The sequence below is a fragment of the Danio rerio genome, chromosome 17 (genome assembly GCF_052040795.2).
Source record: "Danio rerio strain M-AB ecotype USA chromosome 17, GRCz13ab, whole genome shotgun sequence".
Lineage (NCBI taxonomy): Eukaryota > Metazoa > Chordata > Actinopteri > Cypriniformes > Danionidae > Danio > Danio rerio.
In genome coordinates, this window is record NC_141037.1 from 53,490,001 (window position 1) to 53,515,063 (window position 25,063).

The following is a 25,063-nucleotide window of genomic DNA, read 5'->3' on the forward strand; positions in this document are numbered from 1 at the left end:
TGGGAAAACAGGCGACCGCTGCAAATTGCGCTTTAATGTTTGGCTGGTCAACTGTATGGTATGGAAACCTTATATACCTGCAAGATGAACTCGTCTCATACAGCTGCCATTGCAAGGCTCAGACACTTTGTAGAGAGGAATTCAACACAACTGCCTCTAGGAGTCGCCAATGGAAATAAAACAGACACGCACAAAAAATGTGCGTACGCCAGCCATAAAGCTGGCGTGGAGCTCCTCACAGTCCCACGTTCAGTTCATCGTTAGTAAATCCAAATGTGAGCGATTCTGAGCGTGAAACCTGGCGTACGCAAAGTTTTTGTGCGTACGCAGCGTTGATACATGAAGCCCCAGGTGATTAAATAAAATATCGCGATTAATCTATTCTCAAAGTTGAGTTGGGAGCTGGGTCTGTTCGACGCAAGCTATGATGACTTTCACCTTGATATGTTAGCGTGGATGTAGACATGGCTGAATTGCACTGTAGGGGGCGAGAACAAGTCTTGGAACCTGTGTGTATTCCTACTGTGAAATTACCACATCAAATGTGACGTGCTAACATGGATGCAGTTCACTGGAGTGAATCTGATTAATGTTAGCTCCACATCTAACTATCAGGCGCCTGTAGAGTTTATGCGTTCGAGTAAAACATATACAAATAAAACGGACCGGGTGCTTTTTAAAATGAATGACGGTGAATGAAAGTCAAAAAAAAAAAAAAAAGTGTCCTTCTGGACCTTTCACTTGCTACACTGTAAAAAATGGCTGTGATTTCAACGGTAAAAAACTGTAAAAATGCTGCAGTAGAAATCTGTAACCTGGTTAACGGTATGTTTCGTTAATATATACGGCGAATAACCGTAAATTGACTTTCCCAGAATTCCCTGCATGGCACATAACTTTTTATGCATTTGTTTGACATTAATATGGATCTTTTTAGTTGTTTCCCCATCAGTTTTGTACATTAAAGATTTATTTTGCATCTAATGTTGATAAACAATGTTTATTTCATGACTTTAATTTTATGCGTGTTACTATACTGGTGTTTAGTAGCTGTGTGAATGACACTGAGCACCTTCTATATGCTGATACTCTTTTCTGCTTGTGGGAAAAGTTGATTGTGATGAGCGCTAGCTCAATATGTAACTTCCTCATCACCACTTGCATGTGGGTGTGCTAACATGTCTAACTGTGTAACAAAAGATGTGTAGATGTTGATCATTCAAAATAAAGACATATTACCTCAATAAATTATTAAAATACGGTAATTTACCGTAAAAATGAAAAATTACTTTTACGGTTTGTACCGTGTTTTTAACGGTAAAGTACTGGAAACCACAGCTGCCGTTTTTTTACCGTAAATTTTATGGATTTATTTTTTACAGTGTACATTTACATGGACATCAGTAATCTAGCTATTTGCCTTAATAGACAACAATATAATCAAGGCGTTTATGTGAAGTGCTTTCATGTAAGAGTTTCTCGTAATTTTGGTTGGCTTTACCTGCAATTCGGCAGTTTCACTTTTACTCATGAACATTTCATTCATGCCCCCGTGACAAACTGCATGACGGTAATAGTTTGATTGCAGTGTTTACTTTAATAATGCCACTAATATATGCATACTCTTAATTCAATTTCTGTTTAGTTCAGTTATGACTTAAGTCGGAATAAGGTAATCAAAAATCGATGTTTCGAGCTTATGTAGGCATGAAATGTACAACAAATGGATGTACACTAAGTTAAGTCTTTCAAAGTTATGTAAAATACATAGACAGTGCCCTCTAGTGGATTTGTCATCAGAAACGTGTGATGAAACGTAGTTAGAGCAAAGTATTTTACAGTGCAGCCTAAAGCACAAGTGTATCTGGATTCGCACCACCTGTAAACAGAAACTTGCAATGATTGTCCCACCTCCGAATTCTTCGGATTGGCCCACTGCTGTGTAACTGACATTGATCAGCTGCCATGCTTGTAAAAGTTTAAGTTCGTTCAACTTCATAAGTAGATACAAAACGAGACACAATGTAGTGGACACACAGGTCTGTCAAGCATGTGTTTACATTGAAAAACAATAGAAAAGTACATCATTGGAAAGGAAAGATGCATTCTATTTGACGTGTTTTGTAATTATATGTGGATGTAAGTACCTAGGAGTTAATATAAAGTGCGACTGTAATATGTAATGTACTTTGGAAGTTACCTGCACAACTCGAATTGGAGAAACCACTTGGTTTAGAGAAAATTGCAATTTCCTCTGTACTTCTAAGTCTCTCGGGACACAGACTGTACATTCCTCCTTACATCCCTGAAATTCAGCTCTGACCTGTAGTTTGTGAAGCTCAGTGGGAAACTGTGGCAGCCCCGTGCGGCCTGCTCCTACTACAATGAAGAACAGATAACATCTGCACTTGGCTGCCAGAACCAGACAGATTGTGAACAAGGGAACATTGGGGCGGTAAGGAGGAGGAAACGGCACCAGGAGACTCGGATTTACAGCGCCGACTGCTATTCTGGTGTATCTGACACTAGGAAAAGAAAAAAACATCAAACTTATCAGCAGTGCTTTTCATGTCATCATCTAGAAGCAGGAGTGAGGAATATCTTAATTTCAGAGGAAACACCTTTGGAGCTGTAGCAGAATGTGTGGTTTAAAAGGAGATTCAATGGGATCGGTAAGCAAGCAGTCAGAATGGCAGTGTAGAAACCATTTAGAAGACAAAGGATTGTTTCTAACTTTGATTACCAGATAAGTCGATATATGAGTGCTTGACAAGGGGTGATTCAACTGATTAGTTTTCACATCAAGTTTATGACACATCTCTCTTGGGCTGATATAGAACCAACGGTGGGCTATTTTGTAGTTTGATTGAGTCAACATTTATTCCACTTATTTGTGAATAGGGTCACTTAAAGGGCACCTATGGTGAAAAATGTACTTTTCAAGCTGTTTGGACATACATGTGTGTAGGTATAGTGTATAGACCGTCATATTGGGCTGATATAAACACACCCAGTCCTTTTTTTTTCCAATTTGACAACATTAAAGTGGTGGACCAATTGAAGCGGTTTTGAGACCAACCACAACTTGACGTAGTAGTGTGGTCCCTCCGCCCACCAGTATTGATTGACAGGCGCGCATTACCATACCCTCAGTTTGCTGTTTTACATCCGCCATTTTCAGCGTGCGAGTCAAAGCAATGTCACCAAAGGAACACCCTTGCTCTATTTTTGGATGTAAGGCTCATTGGGCTCAACACAAGAGCCTTCATCACCTTCCTGCAAATGAGCAAACACAGATTTTACATTTAGCAGCCATTTGCGCTGAACACGAAGTGAATGCAACGTATCGAGATTCGGGCCATTAAAACCAGCTGATCCACCTTGTCTTTCAGCACTCTCTCAGAAAACATTTTATTGATCTCAGCAGGTGGATCAACATTCACCACATGATCACTCTCATCTGTGTCATTCTTTGTAACTTTAGGTGGGTTTGCAAACCTGTGTACTTTTCATTGCGTCTTCCTTTAAGTTCAGCCGTTTGCATTTCCTGCGCTCACAGAAGCTCCACCATCACAACTAGTTGCAGCTGGAAAGTGTGAGCGTGTTGCCTCGCATGCACGTCCCTCCATTGGAAATAATGAACTTGCCTGTGTGCGTGGTTATTAGTCTTGGTGTACAAACTTGGAACTTTAAACTAGCACACAGTTGGCATAACTTTGTTTTGTTGCTGCAGTTTTGTTCTGTGCAGAAGCAGTGTTGAGAAGCCTTACGATTAATTAACCGTGACAAATTAAAGCGCTGTTAATAGTGAAACCAGTAAATCGTTGCATACGGATGACACATGCATCGTTACATAGCGGCTGTAAAACTATACAAAGACACAAAGGATTTTGTAACTACCACTCTGACATATTCTGGCACATTAGGAATATTGATTCCTCAACAGTAGTCTCTGCTTGGTCTGTGTCCGAGTTGTACATGTATGGCTAAATGATGGTCCTCTCACTCACTCTGTCTGCCGGTCTGTTGCCATTCACAAAGCGAGTACCTTACTTAATTTAAAGAGTACCTTTTGATGGAACTTTGTTAATAATAATAATAATAATAATAATAATAATAATAATAATAATAATAATAATAATAATAATAATTATTATTATTATTATTATTATTATTATTATTATTATTATTATTATTATTATTATTTTATTATTTTTTATTATTATTATTATTATTATTAGTAGTAGTAGTAGTATAAACATTTGAATAGTTCAGTACCATCTAAATTAGATTTATTTCTCAGCCTTCTGCGTCATTTCAGTAACTTTTTTATTACAAAAAAAAAACATTTTTTATCCCCCTTAAAGTGAAATAACTGAAAATAAACGCATGAGATTAAGAAAAACTCTCATTTTACTCTTAGAGATCTTTGCAACTGAAATCTTAATATTATATTAAGATATATTAATAATATTATATTAATTTTAATTCTTATATTTTTTATACAATAGTACAAGTATACATTTAATGACATTAAACTGATGTATTAAATTGCATCAGCAGCGATATCCCATCTGTTTTTAAACCGTTCCAACATCAACATCACATTTTCTCTAGTCCAGTTGGCACAACATCCTTATTGCTAGGGAAAAAAGGCAAGTTGTGTGACCAAAATCAAAGCTAAAAGCAGAACTACTGAACTCTTCTCTGGAGGCTTTGCTACACCAAGTGAAAAAAAGCAAAAAAGCCTTTGTTAGCAATGTAGTTTTGAACGGAACAAAAGCTGAATCGAAAGCCAAAACCCTGGGGATTCTTCCTCCAGTAATGAGGTTACAGTTCCAATGGTCTCTATCCCTTCCAAAGTCAAAACCTACCCAGCTCACTGTTTTATTTTCCCCTCAAAGAAAGAAGAGACCCCCTCGGGAGAGTATTGGTTTAGTACAGGGATGCTTCTTTTATACTGCAACCTGGTTAATACGCACAAACATGTGCCTAATTGTTGGAGATAATTACCTGATAGCATGTTGTGTGTTTGTGGAAGGAGTTCTTTTTGATTTCCCTGAAGAGTGTTAACACCGGGCCTCTGGTGCTTTCAGTATTGATAGAGACAGGATTAAATGATATCTAAAATACCTGACTGTTAGCATTCATGTGCATCTTAATGATGCTTTATATATGATACATACACTCTAAAACCCAAAAAGATAAGGTAACTCACACCATTCGAGAAAACATATCGCAACAAGCCATTTAAGTTTAAAAACTAATCCAAATGAGTACTGTAACTTAATCCATTTGAGTACACGAAGCCATTTGAGCACAGTAAAACCCAATGAATCAGGAGAACTCAAACTAAATGAGTTCTGTAAAACCCAAAAAGTTAAGCTAACTCAAACTGTTTGAGGAAACTGATTGCTACAAACCATTTGGGTTAAACTAATCTATATGAGTACTGTCAACTTACTCCATTTAAGCTGAAGTAATGAGTTATAACACATTACTTTCAACACTGAGTTCAAAACTCTTTTCAAATAAGTAGAATTAACTTTCAGTAAAGTTTGAGTTAACTACACTCATTTAATTTGATAAAGTTGGGTTTCACAGTGTATGTTTCAGTATCTATATTTTTATACTGTGTAATCACCGATGCTTATGAAACTGAAAAAGTGAAATCTTACTGATTTCTTATTTGGTCAGATGTTCGTGTTGGAATATGAAGCCAATTCCATCCGTGTTCAAAAAGAAAAGGTCTGGAGAGTGTTGTCTTCAATGCCAAAAATATTAGTAATTTATTAGATACAAATTAATAATTCGATGAAAAAGCTCTGGGTTAAGTTACACCAATGCAATATAAGAATTACATTCAAAAGGTTCGCAACTAACTTACATTTCCTGAATCCATCATATATATACACAACTGATATTAACAGGTGGAGTTTTGGTGTAACGTCACTTATCAGTCATTCTGCAGTCCTTTGGCTCTTCTACCCCAGACATACTTCCTCTTTCTGCAACCCTTCTCTGCACAGAGCAATTACGTGCATATTTAATATATTTCACAGCTTCTACAAGCATCATGACAACATGTGACATGTCTAGACTTTGTATTAAACAAAGGCCCCCACACTTTTTGCTTTTCCCATTTGTCAGCATGTTCCATCAAGTATGCAGCACATTAAAAAAAGAAGAAGTGTGTCTGGGCAAGATGTGTTACAATACAATAGAAAAGATTGATTGATCTGTTGTTAGTCTAAACATTTTTCTAATAAATAAAAACACAAACATAATAAAAATAAATTCCTTTTTTTCAACATTCGTCACACTTAAATGATTCAAACAAAATTAAATATCAGTCAAAGATAACAAAACTAATCACATAATGCAGTTTTAAAAATGACAGTTTTATTATCAACGGAAAACAAAATCCAAAACTACACAGTTATGTGTGGAATAAGTGTTTACCCCCCTAAAATATAACTTGATGACACCTGAGGTTTATCACACCTGAGTTCAGTTTCTCTAGCCACACCAAGGACTTATTACCGCCACACCTGTTCGTAATTCAAAAATCACTTGAACAGGACCTCCCTGATGATGTGAAGTAGACCAAAAGATCCTCAAAAGCTAGACATCATGTTAAGTTCCAAAGAAATTCAAAAGTAAATGAGATATGATGAATATACTGAAACAAAAATCTAAGCATTGCTGAAGAATTCCATGTCATAGTAAATTGAAAGTTGACAGTTCACAATAAAAAATAAATATATTGATAATAAATGTTTTCACATTAATAACCCCTGTATAGTAATCCCACACATACTTCCCAACATACTTTCACATCTCACACTCGATGACACTGGAAAACTCAAAAAAGTCTAGAGGCTGTTGTTGGGTTTTTACAGTGTCTGCTATAATGTTAATGTTGTTTTCATGTGTTTACGAAGATGAATATGGCCACTGTGTAAATGTGCAGTACAGTTATGATCTTATTGTCACAATTATGATCTTATTGCCATCTTATTGCCCCATTATATAATTAAAATAACATGATATCAGTGTGATAACTTCCTGAAGATAGACAACAGAAAAAAAAACTGAAATAATTATAGCAGTCGCCATTGTTGATCTCATATGAAGAGATCGCAATGACAAATGATGTTGTGTTGTGGTGTCCCATTTCTTAGGGGTAAAATGTAAAACCCTTCCCCTTCAAACTCTGTTTGGGGAAGAGGGGTAGGGGTAAAAAATAGAACTAGGATCTAACTTAAGGTAGGTAAGAACTTGAGGTAGTTACTTTCAAGTTACAGATGAAAAGCTAAGTTGATGAAGCAGTTAATGCACAGCACTGAATCCACACACACAAAAATGCTCTGAGGTTTGCTACAGTGTTGCCACGCCTTATAATTTTCATGCCACCCCATAAATAACTTTCTAGATCCCGCCATATACATATTCATTACTATACTAAATATTTCAACATTTGTCAGGTCATAAGTAGATAAATAGAGGGGGGGTGTTTAAGAAACCTATTTGAACACATTGCCTCTTTAAAGCATGGGTCACTGTATTTCTACTGACTGTATATACTGTACTTTTTGTTACTGTCAAATGGCTTTCTGAGCTGGGTTTGTCAGGGTCGGTGGGGTGAGGTGAGCCCTGGAGCATTTACAAACTTTTACTTTCCCTGCAGCAATATATCTAAGACTATATTTTTACCAACTAATTTTTTTCAAGGAATATTGTTGCAGCACTATTCATAAAAAAAGTGTTATAAATAAACACTGATTCAAACTGAGGCATTCGCTGAAAAATCTATGCCATTAGATCAATAAAGAAGCCCATGTTTTGTCTTCTGGGCTCTTCTACTCACTTCATGGGCTATAAAAAAAACCTCACGACTCGATATGAGTATTATTACAGCTGTATCTCTAGCTGACTGGGATACTGGATTTGTATGTTTACGCAAGCCATTACTCTTGTCTGTTCTTCACATTGCTTTAATTTAGCAAGGATGCATTGAATTGCTGAAAAGAAACTGTACAGAGTATTCTATTCAAAGCTCTTACTAATCAAAAATGTTGGAAAAAGCTGTATAGTGGTTTCACAAGCAGCACACATGCTCTCACAACACTGATGATAGTGAATACTTATTAGCCAACAAATCAGCAGAGTAAGATGATTTCTGAAAGATCAGATTAGATGGTTGAACATTCATCTTGGCCATCAGAAGATTTGTTTACAATTTAAAGTACAACAATAATATGAATAAGCAGAAACAAAACAAAATATTAAAAACTTTCATTTTAAAATGCAATAACGGTACACAATATTGTATGCACAGAATGTATTATATACTGAATACTGGATATATTTATAGCAGATGTAAAGCATATTATCATTATTTAATTCAATTAATCTGATTTTTAAATCTCTAAGTGATTTTTTGAGATAGCACATTGAAAATGTGATGTTTCGATTCCCTTTGTTACAGTCATTACTGGTCAGTTTTCCCTTTATTATTATTATTATTACAATTATTATTATTATTATTATTATTATTATTATTATTATTATTACAAAACTGTTGTAAATAAACAATATTTGTAACATAAATGAAATTAATAAATAAATAAATTATTAACAATCCTAATCACTGCTATTGTTGCTAATATTAATAATAATATCAATAATATTAATATTAATAGTTATTATTATTATTATTATTATTATTATTATTATTATTATTATTATTATTATTATTATTATTTATTATTATTATTACAATAAATTAGTACATAATAAACAAAATTAATAACAACAACATTAATATTAATAATATTATTAATAATAGTAATATTAATAACAACAACAACAATAACAACAACAACAACAACAACAACAAAACAACAACAACAACAACAACAATAATAATAATTATTATTATTTTTTTTTTAATTATTATTATTATTATTATTATTATTATTATTATTATTATTATTATTATTATTATTATAGGTCCCTTTTACCACAGAAACTAACAAGCAACAGATTTACCTTCTGGTGAGTGTGGCTTTTAATTCTTTATTCCTCTGAACAGAACTGAATGCATGTTTTATGTCAGTCTAGCACGTGCAGTCCAATCTAAATCAGCCAAACAGGCTTGGAAATGCTCCATCTGGCAACATTTCTGACATGAATTTAACATGCTTGTCATTCTGTATTTGATTTAATGTATTTATTTGGAGAGAGAGAGAGAGTCACTTCATTAACCATGACATTTGCTGTTTCATGAGGCACATGTTCAGCACATATGACAATGGTGTTCTGAAGGACCGGTCCATGCAATGACATAAAGCCACTAATTCTCAGTTTTATCATTTACATAAAAACATACCATCAAGTTGTTTACTTTGAATATCAACAATTAAGGTAATTAAGAACATTCGAATCTGAGATGGTGACGAATAGTTCTGAGATGTAATAATAACCAGTCTTTCAGCTCAGGGAGATTTGGAAAGCTCTGTTTGAGAAATGCGGCTGGCACTGCCCACAATATTGTCAGATTTGTTAATGTACAGTAAGTGCATTAAGTAATCCATTAAGCATAAGTGAAGTCAAAACAGAAACTAATCTTGATTCATGTCAATTTAATTGAAAAGTTTGAAAACAAATCAGTGAAAAACAGCAGGAGTGAAAAGTGGATGCTCATTACTGAAATATGCCCTTTATTATTAAATTGCGAGATAGAAATGAATTTTACGATACGTTTTGTTCTCTTTGCAGTGATATAAATTATATATAAAAGTCACCACCTGGATTTAATTATGCAAAAAGGTAAGAGCCTCCAATTGGATAATTACTGCATGGATGATTATGTTGCAGCTGGTTGCAAGTTACTTAACCCTAACTGATGTAAAGAGGAGCTTCTCATTTCTTAACTCTCCCGTTGTCCTAGAAGTTGGACCAAAGGCAAATTGTAAGATGCATCTTGTAGTTGTGGAAAAGATGGTAATCTGTCTTAGACGGCAACATTTATTAGAATGCAACATGCAAAGAAACATATGAGGAATTTGCTGAAACTACAAAAATTGATTTAAGAACTGTCCAGTGCATTATTAAGAAAAAATAAAACTGGAAGGATTGTAGAGAACCATCAGCTTTGTGGAAGAAATGTGCTGGAGGAAAAACATCTTGAATGATCTCTTTCAATTGAAATGTCTAATGTAGGGGTGCCCAAACTTTGTCCTTGTGGGTAGGTGTCCTGCAAAGTTTTGTCCAATCCCAATTAGACCCTAATTAGACACACCTGAACTAGCTAATATAGCTCTGTCTAGGTATTCTAGAAACTTCCAGGAAAATATGTTGAAGAAAGTTGTAACTATGCAAGATACCAGCCCTCATTTTAAAACCAACAACAGTAGAACTCATGTCTATGGCTGCGTCCGATATTGCCTACTACTCAGTTGGTATTGCATGTGAATTTAAATTTACGAGAAAATTACGTTCGAAAAGTATGTTCTATACAGTATTAATGTGAGCAGTATGAATGGAATTCGGATGCACTACATCCGCCATTTTGTCATGGTAACGTGATCTACCTGCGTCAGTTGCAGCGCTTTACTCCCATTCACTCCCAGGCATCATGGGATAGTGCACACTTCAGAATCTCACCGGAGGTAGTACTTCTCTCATGCTGATTTTCGAAGTCTTTAAATTCGGACATACTACTCACACACCTGTACCAGCTAATTAAGCTCTATCTAGGTATTCTAGAAACTTCCAGGCAGGTATGTTGAAGGAAGTTGGAGCTAAACTATCCAAGACGCCGGCCCTCATTGTAAAACCAACAACGGTAGAACTCATGTCTATGGCTGCGTCCGAAACCGCCTACTACTCCATTGGTACTTCATTTGAATTTAAATGTACTACTCGGCCGTTAGAAAAGTATGTTCTACACAGTTTAAGTGTGAGCAGTATGCATTGAAATGGGATGTACTACATCTGCCATTTTGTCATGGTCACGTTATTTACCTGCGTCAGTTACGTCGCTTCACTCCCATTCATGAAGTGTTTAGCGGGGCATCATGGGATAGTGCAGCAAAGTCATCCGGGTACTTTTCGCATACGGATTTTCGAAGTCAGTGAATTCGGACATACTACTCACACACCAGGACCAGCTAATTAAACTCTTTCTAGGTATTCTAGAAACCTCCAGGCAGGTATGTTGAAGGAAGTTGGAGCTAAACAGTACCTTTTTAAAGGATACATATTTGTACCCAAATAGTCCACAGGGGTACCTAAAAGGTGTCACAATCAAAGAAATGTTCAGATGGATCCAAGTGCGAATGAAAAAAATAATATTTGACACAGTCACATTAAATTCAAGGAGTGAGTGCGGTGCTAGGACTAGGAGAAAACAGGGCAGGGATCAGGCAGGAAAACCACGTCCAGTGGTAACTCCTCACGGTCCTGAGCACAGACAAATGCACACATTAGCACACATAACGAACTGACAAGAAAAAACACAGAAAATGTCGCCCATTTATAGTCACGATAATGAGCCTCAGCTGGCGAACTAATCAAACTAGCTGAGTGCCGTCATAACCATAGACTGTAAAATATATGGACGTAGTATCCGTGACGTCACCCATAGGTTTCTGAAGAGCGCAAAAGAAGCCACAAGTAGGCGTGGCCAACCGTCGCCATTTTGGTCACGCGTCATCACACCCACGGCGGGATACCAAACAAGGGCAAAGAGGCGGAGAGTGAGCGGAGCTACAGACACCTGCTAGCATTTAGCTTGGACCTGGTTCAGACACACTTTACTTTGGGAGAACGCTTAATACTTTATCACCTGTGACTCGTTTGTGTTCTGACCACTTGTGCTTGGTTGTACACTATATCAATAAAGTGTTTAGACTTTTAAAAACACTGCTGTAATACATTGAGCCACTAAACATGGTTCTTATGATGTTTTTCAACAGGAGGAAAACGCGAATTACTTCCAAACACTTCAGATATAGTCTGTGTTAGTTAATCTAAGACTATTGATGAAATCCAGCATAACACTGTATGACAACGCTTCAGATGACTGTTCTAGAGCCTACAGCTAATCAATCTGACAGATTCTGGAGTGCATTACTTGCAAACTTAATATAACTTAATATAAAGGAAACGGATGAGTTATAAAAAAATTCACCCCCCTCACAGTTGTCATGAAGGGTAATATTAGCTGTATTAACCAAAATCTTTTTTTGTACCAGGCTGTAAACACCTTTTTTTCTGCGGTAAAGTCGGCCATTCTAACAGTGGGCTCAATTGAAATTTGCTCTGTTTTGGAGCCAGGAGCGGCCAGGACTAGCGGAATTTCAGATGAATTGCAGTTTTAGTTACTTCCGTATTGGCTTCCTGAGGGAGAGCGGGAGGTTGCCGCTTGGTCATAACACTTGACCAAAACAAATACACGTGGACAACAAAAACAAAACAAACCCACATGATCAAACAGACACTGCGGAAGAGCACACAAACCTGCAACCGTGACTAAAGGAGCATAATAGTACCCATATGTACCTTTATAGTACCATTATGGACCCTTCAGGTGCAAATACCTTTTGAAAAGGTACTGCCCCAGTGACAGCTCCTGTACCTTTATTTCTGAGAGTGTAGTATAAAGGCTCACAGCGTCATCTACGTGCAAAGTATCCAGCGTGGGGTACGGTGATCATTTGAGGCAGAAGTGTAAATGGTCATGTAATAAAATACCAACTATACTCTTCTAGCTTGTCCACTCCACCTGCCTCCATCAATGAAAATGAATAGTGATCTAGCAGGTAACTCTGAGCAATTCCTTGTTCTATATTTGGCTGCCCTGCTCACTTCAGCTGCTATCTGCCTGCACCACAGAAACAGGATAAACGGTCTACCTCTTTATCTTCTAGAAGCCAGTAGAGGTCAAGGTAGCTAATTCACAAAACCGAATATCTGCTTTAATGCACTCATTTATAGCGAACTTGGGATTTTTACTACTTTATTATAATTATTTCTAAGATTAGAACTTTTAAAGAGCAAATTTAAATGTCATTTAATCAAAAATGTATGCACATACGGCTGCACACGAATTACAACATAAGCCCAAAGATGCGTATGTAAGTGCAGGTTATGAAAATTTCATTAGCACCATACTGCATATGCAATGTGCGCTCAGCTTTAGGTTTTGTATTAATTAGTTTATCCGCAAGGTGACTAAACTGTAGTGGCCCAATATGGAAGGTTGTTTTAGTGACAGAATGAAAAAGAAATAAAGTGAAATTGCACAGGCCTCAAAATTCAGAGGATTTATATCTCACAACATCGAGCTATAATCTCACAGATGGAAACAATTCAGAATCATAAGAAAGGCTGTGTATTTGGAATCATAACCCAAGTATACTTTGCACTTTACCTTAGTTGCAAAATAAAATAGAACAACAGCAAAACATGTTGTTTACCCAGAGATAGAGATCATATGCTGTTAACGGGACAGTTCACACACAGATGAAAAGTGCATCGCAATGAGTACGTTTACATGAACACCTATAATCAAATTTTAATGCAATTAAGACAATACTCTGATTAAGATTATATCATGTAAACAGCTATTTTTGATTAATTTAATCTGATTAAGGTCATAATCGAACTAAACTAGAAATGGGATTAAGACATGTGGAGTATGCCGATTTCAGTTGCGTTATTGAAGTGCTGGACATGTAAACACCTTACTTAAACTGTTACCATCAACCTTTTTCACTTCTAGGCCCACCTCCTTCTTCGAAAAATGTTTGAAGGCCCAAACTGATGCTCATTTTAAAGCTTTATTTATTAACAAAACATTTCTTTTGCCTTCTAAAATTCAATTTTTTTAGATCATTTTATTAAAAAAGTTAAACATTATAAATGTATATATTTAAATATATAATAATACATATAGTTGAAGTCAGAATTATTAGCCCCCCTAAATAATAATGCCCGTTTATTTGTTTTTTTCCCCCCCAAATTTCTGTTTAACGGAGGGAAGATTGTTTCAGCCCATTTCTAAACATAATAGTTTTAAAAACTTATTTCTAATAACTGATTTATTTTATCTTTGCCATGATGACAGTGAATAATATTTTACTAGTTTTTTCAAGACACTTCTATATAGCTTAAAGTGACATTTAAAGGCTTAACTAGGTTATTTAGGTATGTTATTGTATAAGGATGTGTTGTTCTGTAGACTATCGAAAAAATAGCCTTAAAAAAGGGGCTATTAATTTTGTCCCAAAAATGTTTTGTTAAAAAATGTAAAAATTATTTTTAAAAGCTTTTATTCTAGCCAAAATAAAACAAATAAGACTTTCTCCAGAAGAAAAAAATATAATCAGAGATACAGTGAAAATGTCCTTTCTCGGTTAAACATCATTTGGGAAATATTTAAAAAAGAAAAAAAAATCAAAAGGGGGCTAATATTCTGACTTCAACTGTATTTTTATATTTAAAAAAAAATGCACAGACAGGTCAAAGCTCCTGAATTCTTCACTTCACTTATTCTTTAGAGCTGCAAAGTATTTGAGCCTTTTCTTCAATAAATGAACCTGACAGGAAAAAAAAAATCAATTTCTGCTTTGAATTAAAATGACTACTACTCATCTATTGATTTACTATTTATATCCATTAAAAATAAACAAAGATATGTAAAACACCATAAAAACACTTAAGTTTGTTGAAACACATCGATCTGAAGGCGGTTTTGTTTTGTTTGTTGGAGTGTTTTTTTTTGTTTTTTTTTTAAGCAATGCAGAGGTTATATCTCATTAGGAGGTTACAACAATTTGGTGTGAGTCAAGATGTTCTGGAGATGGTATACAAAAACTTGGTTGAAAGTGTTGTGAAGTTTTAACATGATTAAGAAAAAGTAAAAACTGTGCAGAGTAGTACAAATTTCCTGTACAATTATAAGTAAAGCACAAAGACAACCAAATGAAATGTTTTCAATGAGAATTAAACAAAAAGCACACGTCATTATTGAAGATTATTCCCATCCCTTAAACATCAAATTTCAGCTCTTGCCTTCAAAAAGACGTTTTAGGCAACTTCAAGTAAAGAAAAATGTGCATCAACTGTCAAGTGTCGACTGCCGTTAGAACGTTAAATAATGGGTTCTATAGATGTACAGGGTTTTAAATTGAGTTTTAATGTGATATATTTGATGACATTGAATGTATTTGTGTTGCCTGCTTTGTCTGTGATGTGTGTAATGTGAACGCTGATGTGGTTGTGTGGGGAAGCCAAAGATAAATTCCCACTTGTGGACAATAAAGTACAGTAAAGTTCGCTGACAGAAACAGTGAACAGCTGTTCACAACTAAAACTCCACCAAGTCTTGCTAGATCCTCCTGTATGGGCTCATGTTATAAAACACTCGCGGGACATTACTTTAAGCGGATATTACATTACAACTATACGGATATTTTAAAGTGTTCACACAAAGAGAGCACGCATAGTTTGTGAATCAACTCACTTGTTGAAAGACAGTAAGCAAGCAAGCAAATAAATGAATAAATATAAAATAAATTATAATAATAAGTGAATAACAGGGTGAGAATGTGGTAAAATCTTAAAGTTTGGTAAAAATCAAGACTCTTTTACTGGATTGCTTTTCAAAACACTGTCGGTTGTGTTTAGGGACGTAGGTGGGCGCTGGTCAATCGGTGGTTTTTAAAACACTATTGGTTGGATTTAGGGAAAGGGGTGGGTCGGAAATTTGTTGGTTGGCCAATCGACAGCGGCCTCTGTTGGATTTATGCGAGAAGAGCATGTGAGAATGGCACTCGCGAGAGAAATTTGAGATCTCAAAAAAGCAAACACAGCGGCCTCTGGTGTATTCGTGAACGCATAAACAGCAAAAAAAAGAAAATGTAGAAATGTTTTTAGGGCTACGTTTTCAGAATGGGCCTGGGTTGTAGTTCACTAAGCTTGAACTTTGGAATATCACAAAACTTTTGCCGAATGTAATTCTATAGGGCAAAAAGTGCATTGTGACCACAGCATACCATATTATGGAATCTGATAAGTCCACATGACATCATGATTGGCCAATCAGAAACAAATATTCTCAATTAACTAACAAGTTAAAACATGCAACCAATTAAATATGAATAAGTTACCGAGTTACATTCAAATTTGAGAAGGATCTTATTTAACAGAGTATAGGCCTGTATCAGCCATTCATGAGTTATTTTTGGATGTTTTGGTGTTCTGGGCCAGGCTTCAAATCTGATTTTGCCTTAAGCACCAGGCAAGCCAGGATCCCTACTGTGACTGACAAAAATATCCTGACTATGATCAAAAACAACTGATTGGTTTCAGGAACACATTCAACTAGGACTTTTTTTTTTTTATACCAATACTTTATTTATCAGGCCTACCACAGGGATATCGTGGCCTAGAACGAGACTGTGCCATACAGTATCATCATAAACCCTAAAAATCCAAAAATGATTTCAAAAAATGGTATTAAATTAACTTTAGAGCTCAACTATTATCATTTAATACTGTGTTGTCTAGACGCCAAGTTTTTTTATGCCAAGTCTACATTTAAATGTATAGTTCACCCACAACTGCATTTACTTATCACAATCCTGTTTGAGTATCTTTCTTCTTTTGAACATGAAATAAGATATTATGAAAATGCTGAAAACCTGTAACCATTGAAAGTAACCACTGTAACCACTTGAAAGTCAATGCGTCACCTTAGAATTATAAGGTTCTATCTGTGTTCTAAATGATTTTGAGAAATTGAGCTTCAACATGTGTGTAACTGTTCTCTTTCATACATTGACATGACAGAGACCCTAAGGGTTCTCTAAATGTAAATGATCAAAGTTCTCTGACATTTGCAAATTGGAGTAAATAAACCACGGTAAATGCAGATAGAACCTTCTCATTCTGAAAAGTAATTTTCTATTTGGAATTATAAGGTTCTATCTGGCAGATCGTTCATTGAAGCATTACTTTTAAAGAAATATAATCAAAAAATATATAAGTGTGTGTTGTAACAATATGTTGATGCTTGAGAAAATGACATTTTAGCTTTCTATAACATTTATGTCATGTTTTAGGATGATTTTTTTTTCTTGTTCAAATTAAGCATGCAAGGCTGTGCTAAATATTTGTTTTCAGTGTAGATGTAAATTTTATCTAATTAATATGTTAATATTTATTAATGTTTTATATGTATTATTGACTTATATTTATCAAATTGTATTTGCCCTTCAAGGCTTAATATTAAATTTAAAGACTTTAAAAGAAACAGACGATGACTAAATGAGTTTAATAAACACTGGAAAGTGTTTCACTGACTATTCGTAAACAAATAAATATGATTCAAATTTAATATATAATTTTTTTTATATTCATTTCTTTTTCAAAAATGTAAAATTTAAAATATTGTCTCAATATTGGCGACGCGGTGGCGCTGTGGGTAGCACGATCGCCCCATAGCAAGGTCGCTGGTTTGAGCCTCGGCTATGTGAGTTGGCATTTCTGTGTAGAGTTTGCATGTTCTCCTCGTGTTGGTGTGGGTTTTTTTCAAGTCCAAAGAGATGCGGTATAGGTGAATTAGGTAATCTAAAATTGGTCATAGTGTATGTGTGAATGAGTGTGTATGGGTGTTTCCCAAGCGGCAACCTCCCGCTCTCCCTCAGGAAGCCAATACGGAAGTAACTTGAACTGCAATTCATCTGAAATTCTGTTAGTCGGGGCCGCTCCTGGCTCCAAAATAGAGCAAATTTCAATTGAGCCCACTGTTAGAATGGCCAACTTTACAGCAGAAAAAAAGGTGTTTACAGCCTGGTACAAAAAAAAAAGATGTTGGTTAATACAGCTAATATTACCCTTCATGACAACTGTGAGTGGGATGATTTTTTTTATAACTCATCCGTTTCCTTTATATTAAGTTATATTAGGTTTGCATAATTAAGGGCGTGGTCACTTGAGTGACAGCTAGGTCTCGTTGGTCACTGTCACGTCACCTCAGCTGAATCCGGCAGATTAGGCACTGAACTCGGCATATTTATCATATTTCTATGTTGTTTTATGTGGCTTTACACAGTCAACTGCCTTTTGGACTTGTTTCCTAAAATTATTAGATGGCATGGCATGCTGAATGCACTACAAACCATTCTCGTGGCCTCAGTTTCCCATGTGAGTAAAGTTATATACTTATATACCATCTCTATACATGTATTTGTTTTATTTGAGATCATTTATCATTTATATTTATATTTAGAGCCGTAATGCACTCCAGAATCTGTCAGATTGATTAGCTGTAGGCTCTAGAACCATCATCTGAAGTGTTGTCATACAGTGTTATGCTGGATTTCATCAATAGCCTTACATTAACTAACACAGACTATATCTGAAGTGTTTGGAAGTAATTTAAGTTTTCCTCCTGTTGAAAAACGTCATAAGAACAATGTTTAGTGGTTCAATGTATTACAGCAGTGTTTTTCAAAGTCTATACACTTTATTGATATAGTGTACAACCAAGCACAAGTGGTCAGAACACAAACGAGTCACAGGTGATAAAGTATTAAGCGTTCTCCCAAAGTAAAGTGTGTCTGAACCAGGTCCAAGCTAAATGTCAGCAGGTGTCTGTAGCTCCGCTCACTCTCCGCCTCTTTGCCCTTGTTTGGTATCCCGCCGTTGGTGTGATGATGCGTGACCAAAATGGCGACAGTTGGCCACGCCTACTTGTGGCTTCTTTTGCGCTCTTTAGAAACCTATGGGTGACGTCACGGATACTACGTCCATATATTTTACAGTCTATGGTGTTTCCCAGTCATTTTGTGTGATTTTTGTCTTTCTGGTGTTTCCCGCTGTCTGGAGCAGTCTGGTAAAATGACAAAGAAAACTGATCCTCCTGCGTGCATTAAAAATGCTGATTGGCTCACAGAAGGAACCTTATAGAGCCAAGCTTGACTTTGTAGATAAAACCTTTTTTTTTGTTTTTTTGCAAATTAAAAAGTCTTAAAATGTAAACAACTTATAAAAAAAACATCAGATAATGTAAACAAGTTGTCATTTAATAAGAATATGTCAATAACTCAATTTTGACAAGAAATGTCAGATAGAACCTTTTAAATTCTGATGTGACGAATGGTCTTAAGCATCTTTTAAAATATTATTGTTTGTGTTTATTAAAAGACAGAATCTCATCAAGGTTTAAAAAGACTTGAGTAGATCATTTCTGGATGAGTAGTCATTTTTCGATGAACTTTAGGTGTTGTTTGAAAGCAATAACAAAAAGCCCCAAAACATTGTAGGTGTAAATAGCAATTTGCCAGAGTTAACCACATGTGATTGGACCACCAAAGACGAATGTTAATACCAGGTCAGATTTTCCCCCATGTCTTTAGATCAGCAGCAAGAAAAAAAAAAATAAAGCTATTTTCGAGAGAAGCATGCTGTCAGAGGAGTGGAAATCACAGTGTTTGAGGGGTGTAGGGTGCTTCTCAGAGGTAGGTCTCAATCGCCGCCTCCAAACACTGATTAAAGATAGAGATCACAGCAGGACGGGGAAGTAGAGAGAGCTACATCAAACAACCTCAGTGGTGTGAAACAGGTATGAACCACTTTCTCTCACTTCTTGTCTCACAAAAACACCCTCTCATGCTTTTATCAGCAAGATGAACAGAGATGTGGGCATCGGGTGAGTTCTATTAATTTCTCATTCCTGGTTAAATGAGTTGAAAGGAATTAGGCTTGGAAATCGTCCTCGTTTGCCGTAATGTGAACCAATGGGCCTAAATAACCCCACCGTTTTCCCCTCCCTGCCTTTCCTGCAGCTGAATCCACATAAGCCCCATGGCTTGATCAAAGTGAAACTCGACCGAAAGAGGGTTATGGATCAGAAAGGATTCGTTTAGTAGAGCTCAACATTTGGGAACTGTCAAAGCAGTGGTTGGTGCTCTGATAGGCGCCTGGCGCTATGACATCAAACCTCCAAAGGAGCCCAGACAAGAAGCAGTTTTAAAAAGATGACTGCTGTTTTATGTATATTGGACTTCGTGTAAAATGCTTGGGCTTCTGAAAGCAGTGAGCTGATGAAAGACACACACGTATACCTTGCTGTCTGACCCTTTGCATACTTCTCTTCAAAAATAAGGCATTCAATTGCTCTAATGTGACTGTAAAGACATGCAATATAGTCAAAAACCGATAAATGAAGATGCCATTAATCTTTTAAAGTGGTCATTGTACTATGCACACATACTGTACGTTTAAGAACTTAAAACATTCTGGTTAGTCTAAAAGCAGCTAATATTGACATGTTTGGAAGGTTGCTACTTTATTACATAATACTGTGGCTGAAAACAATCTCTGCTGAAAAAGATCAAAGCCTGCTTCTGCATCACTGTCTGTTTAGCCTTGTCCACTGGTTTGGCATACAGCAGGTCATGGTTCTGAAATGGATTTGGCTGTAGGACCCAAATGTTCCCCAGGCATTAAACTCATTCATTCATTCATTGACTTTTCGGCTTAGTCACTTTCTTTAATCTGGGGTTGCCACAGCGGAATGAAGCGCCAACTTATCCAGCATATGTCTTGTGCAGCGGATGCCCTTCCAGTTGCAACCCATCACTGGGAAACATCCATACATTACGGACAATTTTAGCTCACCCAATTCTCCTACACCACATGCTTTTGGACTTGTGGGGGAAACCGGAGCACCCAGAGGAAACCCACGCGAACACCGGGAGAACATGCCAACTCCACACAGAAATGCCAACTGACCCAGCAGGGCTTTAATGCCCCCAGTCATTAAGCTGCAACACATATTTTTTTCTTCAAAACGTGTTTGCCCCTTACTGATTTCTTTATTTTGCACTGCAAAAGCTTGTCTAAGAGGTAACAAAAGACCCACACAACAACATTTAAAGATCTGCAGGCCTCTGTTGAGTGTTTATGACTCAACCATAAGAAAGAGACTGGGCAAAATGGTTTGCATGGCACAGTTTAAAAAAAAAAAAAAAAAAAAAAAAAACATAACGAATCATCTCAAAGTTGCCAGAAAACATCTTGATGATTCACAAAACTCTTCAGAAAATACTTTCTGTTAGTTGCATTATGTGATGGTAGGGCTGTTTTGCGTCTTCAGTACCTGGAAGACTTGCCGTTATAAATGGAATCATTAATTCTTCTGTGTACCAAAATATCCTGAAGGGAATGTCCGGCCATCTGTTAGTGGCTGAACTGAAGCGAACTTGGGTTCTGCAGCAGGGCAATAATGCAAAAGACACCAGCATGCCCACTTCTATGGCTAAAGATATACATTTTAGATAAACAAGTAAAACAAAGTAAGATTTTGGAGTGGCCTAGTACAAGTCCTGACTCGAATCCAATTGAGATGCTGTGGCATGACCTTAAAATGATTGTTCATGCTTGAAAACCCTCCAATACGGCTAAATTACAACAATTCTGCAATTTCTTCTGGAAAAAGTCTTGTTTGTTTTATTTTGCCTAGAATAAAAGAAGTTTTCAATTTTTTAATAAACATTTTAGGAATAAAATGATTAGCCCTTTTAGGCATTTTTTTTTTTTTTGATAGACTACAGAACAAACCATCAATTTACAATAACTTGCCTAATTACCCTAACCTGCCTTTGTTAACCTGAAGAAATGAGTTATTAAAACTATTATGATTGGAAATGTGTTGAAAAAAAAAAAAATCAGCTCTCTGTTAAACTAATAATTGAAGGGGGCTAATAATTCTGAGTTCAACTGTAATATGTACATATATATACAACAGTTCGGTCTGGTTCTTGAATTTGATTGGCTGATAGCCGTGCGATATTTTGCCAGTAACATCACTCAAAGGCCTCTTCACCCTTCACCTTTGTGTATTACTCCACCCATACAGCCATCAGCAAGCAGAGAGACACTGCAGTTTGACAAATATAAATCCAAAGTTCTGGAATGTTCTTCTAAAATGAGCATTTTCTCAGCCATCAATGCTTGTGCTTAGTTGTTTCACTTTAAAGGCATAGAAAATAATTTGAAAATGCTCATTTTAGAAAGATGGTACATAAATGCTTGCATCTGAACTCTTTATATGTATATGTATGTATACATGTCTATATCTGTGTGTTTTTTTTTTTTTTACAAAAACAACTCACAATCATTCCAAGCCACATTGACTATTACTATTTTATGAGCATGTTGTTTACTAAAACCATGTTGCTCACTGAACAACTGCATTAAATCCAATTGAGGCATTCTATAAATCTATCATAGCTTGCAACAGTAACCAAGGGTCAACTACATGTAAGCATACAACTGCAACTTCCATTATTTTGTCCATGATTCCCATCGAGCTGTGCCTTCCTGCATAAAAATTTCCCTTCCGACCAACACACCATTTCGCAAATGAAACCGTGCTAGCTTGGCCTAAATTATCAATTTGCCCAGTGCACTGTCTGATGTGCAGCGTAACATTAAGATATGATTTTTTTTTTAGCTTGGACAATAGAGTTGGCTGCTGACTGCGAGCGGGGTGATTACACTAATGTGATGCAATGAACTGTGGAGTCCATGATTCCAGCGTGTGGATAATGATATGGTTTTGACTGACAGCGCGGTGCTTAATGGTGAGATTTGTACAGGACAGTGAAGTCCTTAAATAATTTATTGCGCAGGGCAATGAGGCAGGAGGATATGCCACGCGGCTTTGAGGTGTAAGGGTTTTAGTCAGGCAAGGTCGGCATACAGTAGGGATGTAAATTACAGCCCTACTGATGCATACAAGAGATGTGACAGGCCTAGCAATGTTCTGTGGAAGAAGGCGGTATGTATGGAACAGAGAGCATTTCAAAGACAATAGTCCATTTATGCTATGCTGTAATGCAGAAGTTTATTTTTTATTTTTTCAATATATTTCTACAAATAATAGTTTGGTATTTAATTGTAATAATATTTCCCAACTTAACAGCTTTTACTGTGTTTAATTGATTTTATTAACTTTATTATTTATGCATTTATTCAGTTTATTTCGGCTTAGCCACTTTATTAATCAGGGGTCACCACAGTAGAATGAGCCGCCAACTTATAATAATAATTTATAATTCATTCCTTGCATTTATATAGTGCTTTTCTGGGCACTCAAAGCGCTTTACACATAGGGGGGAATCTCCTCATCCACCACCAGTGTGCAGCATCCACCTGGATGACACGACGGCAGTCATTTTGTGCCAGACCGCACACCACACACCAGCTGATTGGTGGAGAGGAGACAGAGTGATGAAGCCAATTATGATAATGGGGGGGGGTTTAGGGGGCCAAGATGGACAGAGGCCAGTGGGCAGATGGGGTGAAACCGCTACTCTTTTTCGAAGAGGATTTTTAACGACCACTGAGAATCAGGATCTCGGTTTAATGTCTCATCCGAAAGACGGCACTCACCGAGCAGTATAGAGTCCCTATCACTATACTGGGGCATTAGGACCCACACAGACCGCAAGTTAGGCGCCCCCTGCTGGCCTCACTGACACCACTTCCGGCAGCAGCCTAGCTTTCTCATGTGGTCTCCCATCCAGGTACTGACCAGGCGCAGCCCTGCTTAGCTTCAGTTGGAGACCATTTGAGAGTTGCAGAGAGCTAGCTGCCGGAGAGCTTATCCAGCATATGTTTTACGCAGTGCATGCCCTTCCAGCCGCAACCCAGCTCTGGGAAACATCCATACACTCTTGCATTTATACTCATACACTATGGCCAATTTAGTTTATTCAATTCACCTGTACTGCATGTCTTTGGACTCTGGGGGAAACTGGAGCACTCGGAGGAAAGCCACATGAACACTGGGAGAACATACAAACTCCACACAGAAATGCCAACTGACCCAGCTAAGGCTTGAACCTGCGACCTTCTTGCTGTGAGGCGATCATGCTACCCCATGCGCCACCGTGACGCCCAAATTATTTATATATTTTATTAATTAATATTTTTATCAAATACATGCAGCCTTGATGAGCAGAAATACCTCTTTTAAAACTTCTTAAAACTTAAAAACTTTAAAACTTAAAAACTTCTGACTGGTAGTGTATAAATGTAACACTTTATTATGATAATCACCTTTTAGACTGTAAGGTTTAACTACATATCAACTGTAAAACTTATTAGAGTTTGAGAAGACTGCTAAATATTTATTCGCTAAAACTTTGTTGAAGGCCTTCAAAACACTTCCACAAATTCACTTTTCCATCAGCAGCCGTAATTGAAATTGATTTCCAGGGACTTTTGATTTGTGTTGTCTCCTACACTATGTCAGATATGTTAACTGGGACCAATTGTTTCAATCCTGGGACACTGTTATGGCCCAAACTCAAAACTGGCTCGAATAACAACAACATTCAAAGTTTGAGCCGAACATATGAAAGACACAGACGTTTGAATTGTTAAATTGACGTTCCGTCAAAACATTTAATTTTCCATAAATCATAAGTTTTCTAAAGAGACAAAATATTAACAAAAATCAAGTCGACAGGTAGGGCAGCTAAGGTAAACAGGTCTCTGACTATACTACTTTATATGGACAGATCTTACCTAAACTCCTGTGAAAGGAATAAAAATAGGTGAGTCTTCCGGGCCACTGCTTACCTTCAGTAAACTAAATAAATAACAAAACGTGACTATGAAAAATAAACCCCTACCTGCTACAAAACAAAGTATCAAAATAAACAAACTAGTTGACACGTTACAAACTAAAAATCAAAAGATTAACAGGAACAAAACACTAAATAGAGCGGCATCTAGATGATCGCCTGGCTTGCGGAGCACCGCCAGCCTGACCGCATGAGCGTAAGCCACCACCGAGCTGAGGGAGGGCGAGAGACTGCAAGATAGAAAGAGAGAAGAGACGCCATTGCTGTCAGCCTTATATGCCGGGAATCCCCAGTGACATCACGGGCGTTATCCAATCCTGGATGAGCCAGGTAGAAACACTCCTCGTAGAACTCGATCGCAACAAGCACAAACCAGCAATAAATAAATA

At 36.7% G+C, this 25,063-nt stretch overlaps 1 protein-coding gene across 2 annotated transcripts in view; it reads right to left on the bottom strand.

Annotated features, from left to right (window-relative positions):
* Window positions 1-25,063, bottom strand: part of alk (ALK receptor tyrosine kinase) — an 859,538-nt gene that overhangs the window by 598,761 nt on the left and 235,714 nt on the right.